The 13,123-nt window shown below is 40.2% G+C and overlaps 2 long non-coding RNA genes across 2 annotated transcripts in view; one reads left to right on the top strand and one right to left on the bottom strand.

Annotated features, from left to right (window-relative positions):
• Positions 1-13,123, top strand: part of LOC144026729 (uncharacterized) — a 65,795-nt gene that overhangs the window by 44,556 nt on the left and 8,116 nt on the right. The gene's annotated exons all lie outside the window — the stretch shown is intronic.
• The window catches only part of LOC144027755 (uncharacterized), a 30,153-nt gene that overhangs the window by 9,292 nt on the left and 7,738 nt on the right, over positions 1-13,123 (bottom strand). The gene's annotated exons all lie outside the window — the stretch shown is intronic.

The following is a 13,123-nucleotide window of genomic DNA, read 5'->3' as shown; positions in this document are numbered from 1 at the left end:
CTATTATTTAACGCTACCTAAATTTAAAAATATTATCATTATATTCTTCACTTACTGCCAATTTGTCCATAGTTTCAATCCAGACATTTAATGTGATATTTTTCTCAAAAATTTGCACCCAAGACTAATCATGGGCATTCGACTTTGGACTGGATTCACAATTTACGCCTTGACTGATTAGCGTTGAGGGACATGTGACCAACCGCAAATAAAAACGTGTACAGATAACAATCAAAGTTTGTGTTACCATGCTTGAATATTTAAAAACATTTTTGACTTGTGAAAAAAATGTGGCCTCAGGTAAGGCAAACGCGCTGATAGCATCAGCTGATACAATCGCGTGACGTCAACAATTAACTCACCGTTCGAGTACATCAAAGCCACGTGAGATTAACCTGCTCTTGCTTTCATGTTTACACGCATTAACCGCACAGCTAAATCCACGTAGATTAATCTGATTAAAAGACCATTTGACAAGCTTCTTGTGTCACTAAGTTTGGCAACTAGGGCAACATGATTTTTATCCATGATTCTTTATCGTGTTGTGGGTTTAGCTGGCTAAAGCTAATGCTAGTGTAAAATAGAGGTGTACTGTGGTGATGTTAGCTTGCTACATTATGTAAGATAGTAAAGTCACATTTAGCACTTTCAAACAGAGGTAAGTTGCTGCCTAAAGCTAATGCTAATTTGTATATGCAAAAAAGAGGCGGTCATGTGGGCTAATGATAACATGGTATGCAAAATAGAAGTGCAGTGTGGTCATGTCAGCTGGCTAAAGCTAATGCTAACAGTGTATGTAAAATATAGGTGTGTTGTGGAAGTATTAGTTGGCTAAAGTTAAAGTTAACTACATTAAATAGAGGTGTGACATCGTTGTTTTAGAGGTCTTATGCTAACTGTATGTAAACTAGTGGCATATGTTGGTAGCGTTAGCTGTATGATGCTAATTGTGGTTTCAAAATCAAAATATGTTATTATATGATAGCTGGCTAACCTTATATGTAAAACAGCGGTGCGCTGTGACGACAGCCAAAGCTAATGCTAATGTGGAAAATAGAGGTGCGTGTAATGTGTAAAACAGAGTGGTAGTCTTTTCTGGCTAAAGATTTATACTATGCTATTTGGGATTATGGGTAATGTAGTCCAGACTGAACGTCACGAAAGCTCATCACAGTGATGGAATCCAACAATTCACTTTGTTTTACTTCACCATCTGGACCTCATCAAGCAAACATCTTTTGATTTGATTGACAAACTCGTGGATTTTAACCTCATTCCCATCTCGTCCAATCATCCATCTTGCCGCTAACACGATACGATCGCGTTTTAAAATCATCAAACGGTGTCTCGATTGCATCATGACCGAGATTAAGAGGAGTGGAACATCTGTGAATCATTCCGCTAATTCTTTGGTTGCGAGTGCTCGTTAAGGAGCATTGTTAGCTACGGTGAGCTCTTGTTATCGTGCATTTAGGAAATGAGGCAAATAGAAAGTGAGGCATTAAGAGCACAATCAATAGCTCTTTTCATTTGGCCTTAATGCTCGCCTCCATTTTGTCCCTCGTTGAGGAGTTGAGCTCGGTGTTCCGAGAGGGGGATGTCTCTCCCATCGTCTCTGTTCTGTTCTGGCACGTTCTGCCGACATTCAGCGCGCAAATGAGTATGGATTTAACATCACCAGATGACATGATTCCTTTTTTTTTCTCCTACAAATGAGATATTGAAGTCGATATTTCAAGCGACGGATATTTGAGGCGGCGCAGTCACATGATATGAGCTAGCGGGTAACATAGCGCTCCTTTAAAATGACAAATAGAAGAAAAAAAAAACTAGAGAAGCCACGAAGGCCCACAGACTCACAAAATCTATCCCAAAATATACCACTTCCCCAAATTTTACAAAGGGGTATAGACTACACAATCCTAGAATATACACATCACCATGTTTGTCCAGATTATGCCCCATCTCCTGGGCATAAACCGGACTAGACCATGCTCTTACATAACACCAAGGTAAAATCAAAATTGGACCATCACTCTATATTCAATATACAGGTATATAAATTTTAAACGAACCAGACAATCCTAAAATATACCATGTAGCTCACCATGTATCATAAATCATTGTCCATATTATACCCAATTTCCAAAGTATAAACCAGGTTGGAGCATCAAACCATGGCAGAGAACCAGACAATCCTCGAATATACCCTCAACATGTGGTAAACCATGATATTTCAGATTATGCCCTTTCTCCTAGGGGAAAAAAAAAAAAAAAACTTGACCCACCAATGTAAAACCTGGACTCATCCAGACTGGACCCTAAAATTCACCAAATGTAGCCTATTCTTGGGGTATAAAATCAGAACAGGATGCACCCTAACCCAAGGGTATATATACACTAGACGAGCCCCGCTCACATTCTAGCACTGGATTAAAAAATGCCATATCCAAAGTATGTACCCTTTTATTGGGGTACAAACCAGGACAGAAGATAGCCTAATTCCAGGGTAAAATATGGATTTGCCTCCCACTCCAGATTACACAGATTGTCCCCTATACTTGGGCTACATACCAGACTAGACTATACCTTCAATTCCAGAATATATCCTCAGATTAAAGTAAAAGAAATGCACCTTTATACCGAACCTATCCTAATCCTAGGGTAAAATCAGAAGAATACCAGGACATACCATCACATTTAGGTCCATCCATCCATTTTCTTGGCCGCTTATTCCTCACAAGGGTCGCGGGGGCTGCTGGCGCCTATCTCAGCTGGCTCTGGGCAGTAGGCGGGGGACACCCTGGACTGGTTGCCAACCAATCGCAGGGCACACAGAGACGAACAACCATCCACACTCAAGCACACCTAGGGACAATTCGGAGCGCCCAATTAACCTGCCATGCATGTCTTTGGAATGTGGGAGGAGACCGGAGTACCCGGAGAAGACCCACACGGGCACGGGGAGAACATGCAAACTCCACCCAGGAAGGTTCGAGCCTGGACTCGAACCGGAGACCTCAGAACTGGGAAGCAGACGTGCTAACCACTCGACTACCGCATCACATTTAGGTATAAACTATATTAGCATGGCCTAATAAACTATCCGTCAAAACGTTTTTGGCGGCTTCTTAATGTAACAGTTGTGCTAACTCGGATAACAGCACTGGAATGTAGCGGTCATGAGGAGAACAGAGTTGTTTTGGCTACTCGGCGGTTCGCTCGTCCGTTTTGCATAATCGGGCGCCCAATCCATCACGAGCTCCCTCATTTGCCGGACGCAGATTATGCTTATTTTTCATTTGGACAGAGCCACGCGGACGCCAGGTGTTTGGCACCAGTCGAGTGTTCAGGTGTAACCGCGACACTGACGGGACATGACGAGCGGTCGCACATGAGGGATGAGGCGTGCACAAAGATTGGTTGCGGCCCACCACAAGCTCCCCCGAGAATATACCCCGCCCTCCAACCTAGGCATCGTCGCTATAACTTTTCAGCGGAGTTGCTGGAATCTGCTGCGGTTTGTTAATTAGCCGAGCCGGGAGCATATTGGAGATCCAGCTGTTAACGCGGGAGATCGGCACGCTTGTACCGGCAAGATTAATTCCCGCTCCTCCTCGGGATAATGGCGATGCGGAGCTGTAACAAGTCCATTAAGCCGCAGCGAGCGGGAGAAAATTAGCATTGAAAGCGTTACGAGTTGATTACGGAGCTTGTTTGGCCGCAATAAAGACGCGTTGACGTTCTTTTAATCAAAGTTCAGCCGTTGCAAAATGCTGACTGCACATATTAAACAGAGGGAACCTCCGCCAAGGAAATCGTGTGAAAAGACCACAAGGCATCCTCCAAAATTTTATGATACGGTATTCAATTTATGACTTTCAAAATCCTGCAATTGACCTACGACATGTCCATTTTTTCTGTTTTACATGTGACCTGTGACTGCCTGTCGCTGGTTATCGGTAAATTTTTTTTTTGATCCATTACACTTTTTTTTGTGGGTCTACCCATGGTAGATATGCTTACCAAATTTCCTGTTGCGAAGTGAAGCGGGTTTTGTGGCATTAGTTTTCAAACTTGGTAGCAATTGGACAAAATCTTGTGTATTAAAAAAAAAAAAGAAAAGACTTAAAGGGATAGTTCGGAGTTCTGGTCCGGTTTTGGTCGAGAGGAAAGTAGTCAGGCAAGTTGGCTGGGGTCACGGAAAGGTAATGTATTAATGTATTTTTTATTTTATTTTTTTCCAGACATGGCTTGTTGATACTTTTTTTGTGGGTCTAATCCTCAGGACAAATTTGCATTTGAGCAGTTCCATGAAATGACTGAAATGGTTGCTTCAGACCAAATTTGCTTACTTCCTGTGTCTTTTTTTTAGTCATGATTCTTGAGACTTTTTTGGTGGGTCTACTCATAATAACATGCCTACCAAATTGCATGTTGCAAAGTGAAACTGAATTTGCGGGCTGGATTTTCAAGTTTGGTAGCACTCGAACAGAAACTCGAGTACAGAAGTTTGTCTTTGAATGGCCAAAACAAAAACGGTCGACTCTCTGTTCAATTCCAAACTGTGTGAGACTTTTTTTGTGGGTCTACTCATGATAGAAAATGTATGTTGCTCAGTGAACTGGCTTTGTGGCTTCAATCTTTATTTGAAAATACAGAGCCCTCAAAATGTCATTGAAATTGTACAAAACAACAACAAAGACGCAATTTAAAGGATGAAAAAAAAACGTTACGGCAGGCGCAATGTTTTGTTTGGTTTTCAGCCATTATATCAGTTGTTTTCGTTGACATTTCCTCTGTCACGCATGTGCATTTAGCCCAGACAGTATATACCGCTTTGGACCTCTTTAAACGTCGCTTTAGTGCATACAAATAGTGGACGTTAACATCTTTTAGCGCCTGTGCACTTTAAAGTCGCTTTGCGAGCATTAAGCAGTTTTGAGCGCTCACGTGAACGGCAGCTTAATGGACATAAAGTACAAAACACCGCCGCACTTTCACTTAGCCGGCGTCCGAAAGCACAAGCGCTAATGCGCATAAACAAAGAGAGCGTCGACAAACGTAACAAAACGAGAATGGCCTCGGAAAGCCGCTGACATACGAGCGCACATTTGCATAGTTTCCACCGAGGGGGAGGGAGCGCAGGAATAATTTAATATTCAAAGCATTAAGGAACAAGAGGCTCGTGGCTAATTAGAATTTGCACATTTCCAAATGGGCAGTGATGGCGGCGCAAATGATGAAATATAACCGGTCGTCACGTGAGCGGTCGCGGGCCAATGGGCGGGCGGCGAGTCACAAGACATCACGCCGCTAATGCACTCGGCGCGGCCGCGTATTGATAGCTTCAAAGTACGCGGCGCTAGCTCATTGCGCGCGGCTCATTAGCCTCGCGTCCTTTCAAAGAAGAGCAGAAAAAGCAGGTGGAGGAAACGGTTTGAGGCTGTTGTTGTTTTTGTGTTCACTTATTGGATTAGGAACACCCGGACGTGCGCATTCATCAAAACCTTAAAAGGAACACTCATTTCCGACGTGCTTGTCAGAGAGCAACTCAAAAGTCGTGTAAAGAAGCAAGGTGCATGATGGGAAATACACTTTATTTTCCTCCCATATTGAACTAAGATGTAATTTGTCAATTTGTGTTCACTTTCATTATTTGTGGAGGTTTTTTCACATTTGTTATATATATTTACAGTAAGTTTATATTTCATTAGAATGAAAAATTAAGAAAGCACTGCAAAATTAGCAGTTTTGCTGTTTGTATTTTACGTGTTTGAGTAAAATGAGATTCCCCCCATATTATAAAATATTGACAAAATGCTGTACTAATTTTGTCATTCATTTTAGAGCATTTATTTTCCTCAAATGAAAATGGTAAAATGACTAAATAACGGTCTAGTCTTTTTTTCGATTTAATTTTTATTTAATACATTTAATTGACAGTTTTTTTTATTTATTTAATAATATTTCCATGCAATTAATTACTTACATTATTACATAATTTACATTTGTGTTTTGGAAATGTCATAGTTAGATAATTAGTTTTGTTTTACTTTAAAAAAAAAAAAAACAACAAAAAACATATGCCATTATAGAATACATGGACAGAGCAAAAAAAAAAAAAGTTGGATGAAGTCAACATTTCAAGGCAACAAACTTGGTCAAAAATTTCAAGATGGGCAGTTCAACTAAATATGTATTTAAAGTATTGCTGATGTGAGACAGAAGTCAAAACAACTCAGAAATTTGTTTTGGTACAAACAACTTGCTTGCTTCGATGGCCTAACAAACATCCACCTTTGCCATAAATGTCAATAATGCACATTTGAAAGTTGTTGCAACTTAAATTACTGTTTTAGCACAAAAAATACTTTTTTTTTTTATTATTTTTTTATTAAGAACAATGTATGCATTTCTCACAAATTAAAAATGATTAAATCAATTAACACTTAACCCTAAAGGTAGAAAAGGTAGAACGAATGTCCGTTTTAAGATGAACTAATATCGTTGCAATTATATTGATAAATTTCTTCCCCCCACTTGCGTGATGGCTAAGAATGTGGAAAATGCCGCTTTGCTCACCATTATCATATTGAAGGAATTACACATAGACGAGGTCGTTGTTGTATAGGAGGTGAGAGCAGGTCTCTTAATCATTCCTTCCTTCCTCGTTTCCTTCTTTCCTCTCGCTGAGCCATCACCGCGCGCTGCCACATGAAGGTTGACAACGTCGCAACACATTCGTAATGGCGAAAGGTCACCTTTTGATCCCCTGATGGGCCGTCGCTCCACTCATGACGCTTCTGTGATGACTGTGTTTCTAATCATGACCTCCGCCAAGGCGCTATTATGTCATCATGAAGACCCCCCCGCCCCCTTCATCTTTTGTTTATCAAGGCAGCAACAACTTATAATGACTTAAGTTGGTAAAATTGTGAAAAGCACTCAGCGGTCTCTTCCTCATAATCGACACGTCAAAGCGTCTTGTACTCAAAAGTTATGCTGACTTCAAATCTAAAGCGATGCAACGGCACCATCTACTGGGATCTGTTTGTCATTACAGCGGAATTGAATTTCTCGGACAAGCCGGGCACAGTTGGAAAACGCAAGCACTAACGGATATATTCATTGATGGTGGTAAACGTTTGGATCCCAGTTGACAAAAATAATTTAGAATCAACTTACTGTTCCCTCGCAATTTACCTCATGTAGCATTTTTTTGTGTGTGTGAAGTTTCATACATTCAAACTACAGTGGTCATTTACTAGTTAGCCCCAAGGACAACATGAGTAGGTCATAGGTCCGCTCTAAAAATAGCTCGCCAGTTATGGGACACTGACTTAGTATTTTTCTGTTTATGTAAACTTAACACAGTACAAGTTTCTTCTGTACCATCCAAATTGTTTTTTTTATTTATTCTTATTGTATTATTTTTTATTTAAATAAAAATAGATGATGTTTAATGGAAAAAGTGCTGTTTTTATTTACTTTTTTTTTTTTTTTTTTAAAGGTAATTTTAATGCTGTAATTTTAATACCGTGATAGCTGATATTTTTGCTCACGGTTATCATACAGTCAGAATGTAATATTGGCCCATGCCTATATAGTGTTTTTGAAAGTATTTCTACAATATTGAAAAAATGCTCTCTTGGGTGACCGTCTGAGCCTGGGGACTACCGAGTGCCCCACGTTGATGACCACTGGTGGAAAGTACACAGTAGAGCACCCAGACAGAAAGAAAGCATTTAAACAAACAATCTGTAATGGAGGCGCCGTACGACAGGCTTTTTAATTATCCGACTCAATCAGCTAAAGACGGCGAGGACGGATCGATGTCCGCTCCATTACGCCGGGCGGCCCTCGGCCTCGCGCGGCTCGCAGCCACCACGTGACGGATTACGGCCGGCGGGTTAATGCAATGGAGCGGCTCCATCCTGAATTCTGCCCGAGCCTTCGTGTCACTTCACTGCCGCGACGTCGCAGGGGAACACGAGACGAACATCCCCCTGAATCCTGTCTGACACCATTTTGGTATCCTCAACCTAGATGGGCTCCGGGTTGAAAAGCAAATCAGTGGATGATCTTCAAACTTTAAACAAGGATAATGAGTCAGGGTTTCAAAGGAAGGTTTGACCTTGACCAAAAACTCAAGGTTACACATTCAGACAGCTGAATTTTGCAACTCAATTGTGTCACTACTGTTAAAGGAGGATTTAACTTGTCACAACCTAACAGCTGTTACAAAATTTAGTTGAAAAATTCAACTGTCAGAATGCGTTACCTCGGGTTTTAAACAAGTCAGGGTTTCAAAGTAGGGTTTGGCTCCCATGCATGTTTTTTTTTTTTAAACTCAAGGTCACTCATTCTGACAGCTGAATTTTGTGACCCAATTTTGCAACAGCTGTTAAAAACTGTAACCTGCGTTGGAAGCCAAATCATCCTTTTGAAACCTTACCTTGAAACCCCGACTCTTTCAAAACTCGAGGTCGCACATTCTGACAGCTGAATTTTGCAACTCAATTGTGTCACTACTGTTAAAGGAGGATTTAACATGTCACAACCTAACAGCTGTTACAAAATTTAGTTGAAAAATTCAACTGTCAGAATGCGTTACCTCGGGTTTTAAACAAGTCAGGGTTTCAAAGTAGGGTTTGGCTCCCATGCATGTTTTTTTTTTTTTAAACTCAAGGTCACTCATTCTGACAGCTGAATTTTGTGACCCAATTTTGCAACAGCTGTTAAAAACTGTAACCTGCGTTGGAAGCCAAATCATCCTTTTGAAACCTTACCTTGAAACCCCGACTCTTTCAAAACTCGAGGTCGCACATTCTGACAGCTGAATTTTTCCAACTCAATTTTAAAATCATGAGCCTGCATGACTTGGAACTCCTTCAAAACTCGAGGTCACACATTTTGACAGCTTAGAAAAAAAAAAAAACGAAACAACAACCTTCGTCCAAGTTCCGAAACACGGTAAACTCGATTTACCGTAGACGAAAAATGAATTTGAGCACGTTTTTATGCCGAGCACACTGGCGCCTGTCTATGAAAAAAGGGCCTTCAATGTTGAAGCAAGACTGCTATTGATGGCTAAGAGACATAAAATACAAATAATCCGTTTATTGAGCGTTTCGGAGCGCTTGAACACTTGAAAACAAATTAGACAGCAGACGTCTGCTGACACTTTGGACAACTTGGGCGAGTTTAAATTTCCGTCTTGTCCCACACGAGACCAAACACGTCGATCATGTTTGGATTGCGTAGACGTCGATTGTGTCACGGCAGACACTCGCTAGCGCACGGCCGTTGACACACCCTGTCAAGAAAAACCCTTCATAGGAATGACAAAGCAGTGTTGGGGTTTTATCTGTATCATTTTGGGAGCTGCCAATCGAAAGGTCCGATCGGGGGTGAAGATTTCGGGGGCGGGGAGGGGATTCATTTCAGCGCAACAAAGCGCCGGTTGCTTCCAGGAAGACGTGCGGTAAGCTGATCACACCGGCGGACCTCGAGTACCTCACGAAGGCATCGATCCGCTGTCGTCCTAACGACACCCGACACGCCAGGCGTACAGAAACAAGCAATTTATTGTGGGGAGGAAATAACAATAATAATAAGTCTACATGTGGAGAGAATGGACTCGCTGTGACAGTGCGCGTTTGTCTAAATGAAATTTTACGTTTGCTATCTTGGTGGAGGAATTTGTCACTTAGTACCAAAAAACACACAATATACAGTCTGTAAGTACATTTTATAGTTGGCTGATTTTCTCCAGTCTGAACTTTTAAACCGACTATCACTCTTTTCTTAACAGACCTTAAGTTGAGGCTGCAACTTTTTTTTTTTTTTCCCCCCCCCGAAATGACTGTCACGCACAAAAAAGCAACCCAAAAAGTTTTTGCCTAAACAGGTTGCTTTGTCAGATAATAAACCCACACATTAGTCTGCCTTCATTTCTTGCTGTTTTGCTGCAATTGCCCTTTAATAATCTTTTTTTTTTTTTTTTTTTTTCATGCTGTGGGACATTTTTGGGCTTAAATTAGAACTGAAGAGGCAGATAATTATGTTTTAAATTATAGGCGTGCAAACCTTTCCAGTGACTCTTTAAAAGGCGACCGAGGCCTGACGGGATTTTTTTTTTTTTTCCCCACGTCGGAGATATATTTCTGTTTCTCCTCCCATTAGCCAAGCTTTAAATAATAACGTCAAATAAATAGCCTCCATTACCGTCATCACATTGTGCTAACTCACACGCTGTTTATTATGCTAATGGAACTTGAAATTAAGAAAAAGACCTCCGATGCCAAAGGATTGAATTAATGGGCTTGGGGAGAGAGGGGGGGGGAGGGGCCGTATAATTCATTTGTGAGTAAGTAAGTCTCATTTGCACTTTGCACCGCTGATTGCCTCTGACTTCTTCTTCTTCTTCTTCTTTTTCTTCTTCTTCGCCTCCATTAGACGTGAACACCTCGTTATAGCAACGAGCTAATTAAAGCTAATAGGGCTGTGAGTCATACGAGCCCAACCTCCTTTCGCTCTCAAGGAGACATGGTGAGGTTGTAGGGGCACGGCTAGATAAAACACACCATTTATGATCACTTTTACAGTTAAAAATGAGTCATTTTTAGAAGTTAAAAAACTCGTTTTAATGTCGGTTAACACAAAACAGCCATTTTTATTATTTTATTTTATTTTTTTACATAAAGACCAAATGGAGTTCTTTATTACACATCCTGTTCAGGCAGGAAAACTAGTTTGATTCATTAACTCCCCTGTTACACCAAAGCTCGGCTTTGTGACCCTAAGCCAGGTTTGACCCCTAATTTGAAATCCCAACCTATTCTTTCAATCTGGAAACCCATTAATGAAACCCAAACTCAGGCTTGAAACCCTAATTTGGAACTCTAACCCCAGTTTATAGGCTGAAGTTTGAAACCTGAGTTCAGGCTTGAAGCTCTCATTTGAAATAGACTAACCTCGGTAAAGCTCTAATATAACCCTTGTTTGAAATTTGACCCCAGGAAGGCTTGAAACCTGGAACCTGGCGACCATCCGAGGTTTAAAACACAAACTCGGGCTTAAAACCTTACTTTGAAATAGTGTTAATTTCGTCAATGAATAGGAAACAAAAATAATTTCATCAACCCACATTTTTCACTGGACTAAAACTAGACTAGACTAGACTTCAACCCTCATTAATAAACAATAACTGGGACTAAATTAGTATGCATTTTCATCAACTAATGAAGACGAGACAAAAATGTACTTCATTTAATAAAAACTGGACTAAAATCTACGGACTTTTAGTTCATGAACAAATACTAGACGAAAATTAGATGCTTTAAAAAAAAAAAAAAGAAGAAAAAGAAAAGCCAACGGCTATATGTTCCAACAATTATATTAATATACCGGCTAACTAATGCTTGCTAGCTTAGTAGCTTGTAGCATGGAGCCATAGTATACACTTGTTGATGTACTGTAATTGTGTGTGAAATAGTTGTAGATCAGAAATGCTCAACATAATCTGCTGACAAAAAATATATATACAGGGGTAAAATAATTGTCCTGACTAAAACTATGACTAAAATGTTTACAGTTTTTGACTAAAACTAGATGAATAAAATTGTTTTCTTGGACTAAAATGCTAATTTATAGTTGATTAAAAATAAACTAAATAAAAATGGGATGAGATTGACTACCCCATGATTAAAAACTCTGTGATCGGCTTGCAACAAGTTTAGGGTGTACACCGCCTACTGCCCATAGCCAGCTGAGATAGGCTCCAGCACCTCCCGCGATCCCTGTGAGGAGTAAGCAGTTCAGAAAATGGATGGATGGATGATTTAAAAACTAACTAGCGTCATTGAAAATGGACTAAAACTGAGACTAAATTTAAAAATGGTGGATAAAATTAACTCTACTTTGAAACCATAATTCAAGTTACAAGTATAACCCTAAATTTGAATCCCTTATCCTCGTTTGAAACCCCAACCCAGGCTTAAAACCCTCATTTTAAAGTCGCAGAGGATAGCCTCAAAACACCGGCTAACATAACAAACATGTCTGCAGTACTAGTACAATCGTCATATGCTAAAAACACAGGCTAACATTAAAATGTCTATATTATTAGCTGGTATTATGATGGCAGGATAAACATAAACAATGTCCCCGTTACTACTAGCTCATATAATGACCAGAGGCTTGCGTAGACATATGTTACTAGTGGCTATAATGAAAAGGCTTAAATCACCAGCTAACATAAACATGTCTACGCCGCAAGCTAGCTGGGCGTTAATGCAACGTAAAGAAGAACAAACGAGTGATGTGCAAAAGGAGGAAAAATGAGGGCAGAATCCCGTCCCCCCTCCTCAAAAAGAAAACCACGTGCACTCCCCCAACCCCTGAAAGCAAAGCAAACAACATTTGCGTGAGTGGCAATAATTCAAAGCTAATTAAGACACCAGCGTGCACAACCACTTTTGGGGCTTAGCGGTCATCAATCGCTGACATCGTGTGTTCTTCTCTTGCTTTCCGTATGTGGGATGTGCAATACTTTTTCATGTACGATAAAAACATGTTTCCTTGTCTTGTGCGACCGATCCTGAGTAGGTTTGTAATTTTTTTTGTTTGTTCAGTTTTTTTTTGTTTTTTGAGCATGTTTGTTAGTTTTTACTAGCTGTAGTTTTTGTTTTTGTTTTTTAACCCTGCGTTTTTATTAGTTTTAGTGTTTTAGTTTTTTTAGCGTGTGCAAGATTTTTTTTAAATCACATTGTGGAGTAAAACACTCAACAAAAATATTATTTTTAAAAACAACCACCCGCAAATAAAATACACATTCCGTATAAAGCGCTTTATAAATAAAGTTGAGTTGAGTTGAGTTGAGTTTCTCAGATTCTCCGTCATCCACATGATGGTAATCTGCAAAGGTTGAATCAAGGCAACCGGACTTTCTTGTTTGTTGAAGATGTTCTCAAGGCTTCTTCAGTTCTAATTTTTAACAATGGAGTCCCTCTATGCCTAAGTGGGCGTGTTCCCTGGAGGTGGACAACAATAGGGAACTTGGGGTTCTTGCCCAGTATAGTTTGTTTAACAACCGTTTCACTAAAATTGCAAACTGAAG

The sequence above is a fragment of the Festucalex cinctus genome, chromosome 10, assembly GCF_051991245.1.
Source record: "Festucalex cinctus isolate MCC-2025b chromosome 10, RoL_Fcin_1.0, whole genome shotgun sequence".
In the NCBI taxonomy this organism is placed as follows: Eukaryota; Metazoa; Chordata; class Actinopteri; order Syngnathiformes; family Syngnathidae; genus Festucalex; species Festucalex cinctus.
The sequence above is the reverse complement of the archived record's forward strand: the minus strand, read 5'-3'. Positions and strand labels throughout refer to the sequence as shown.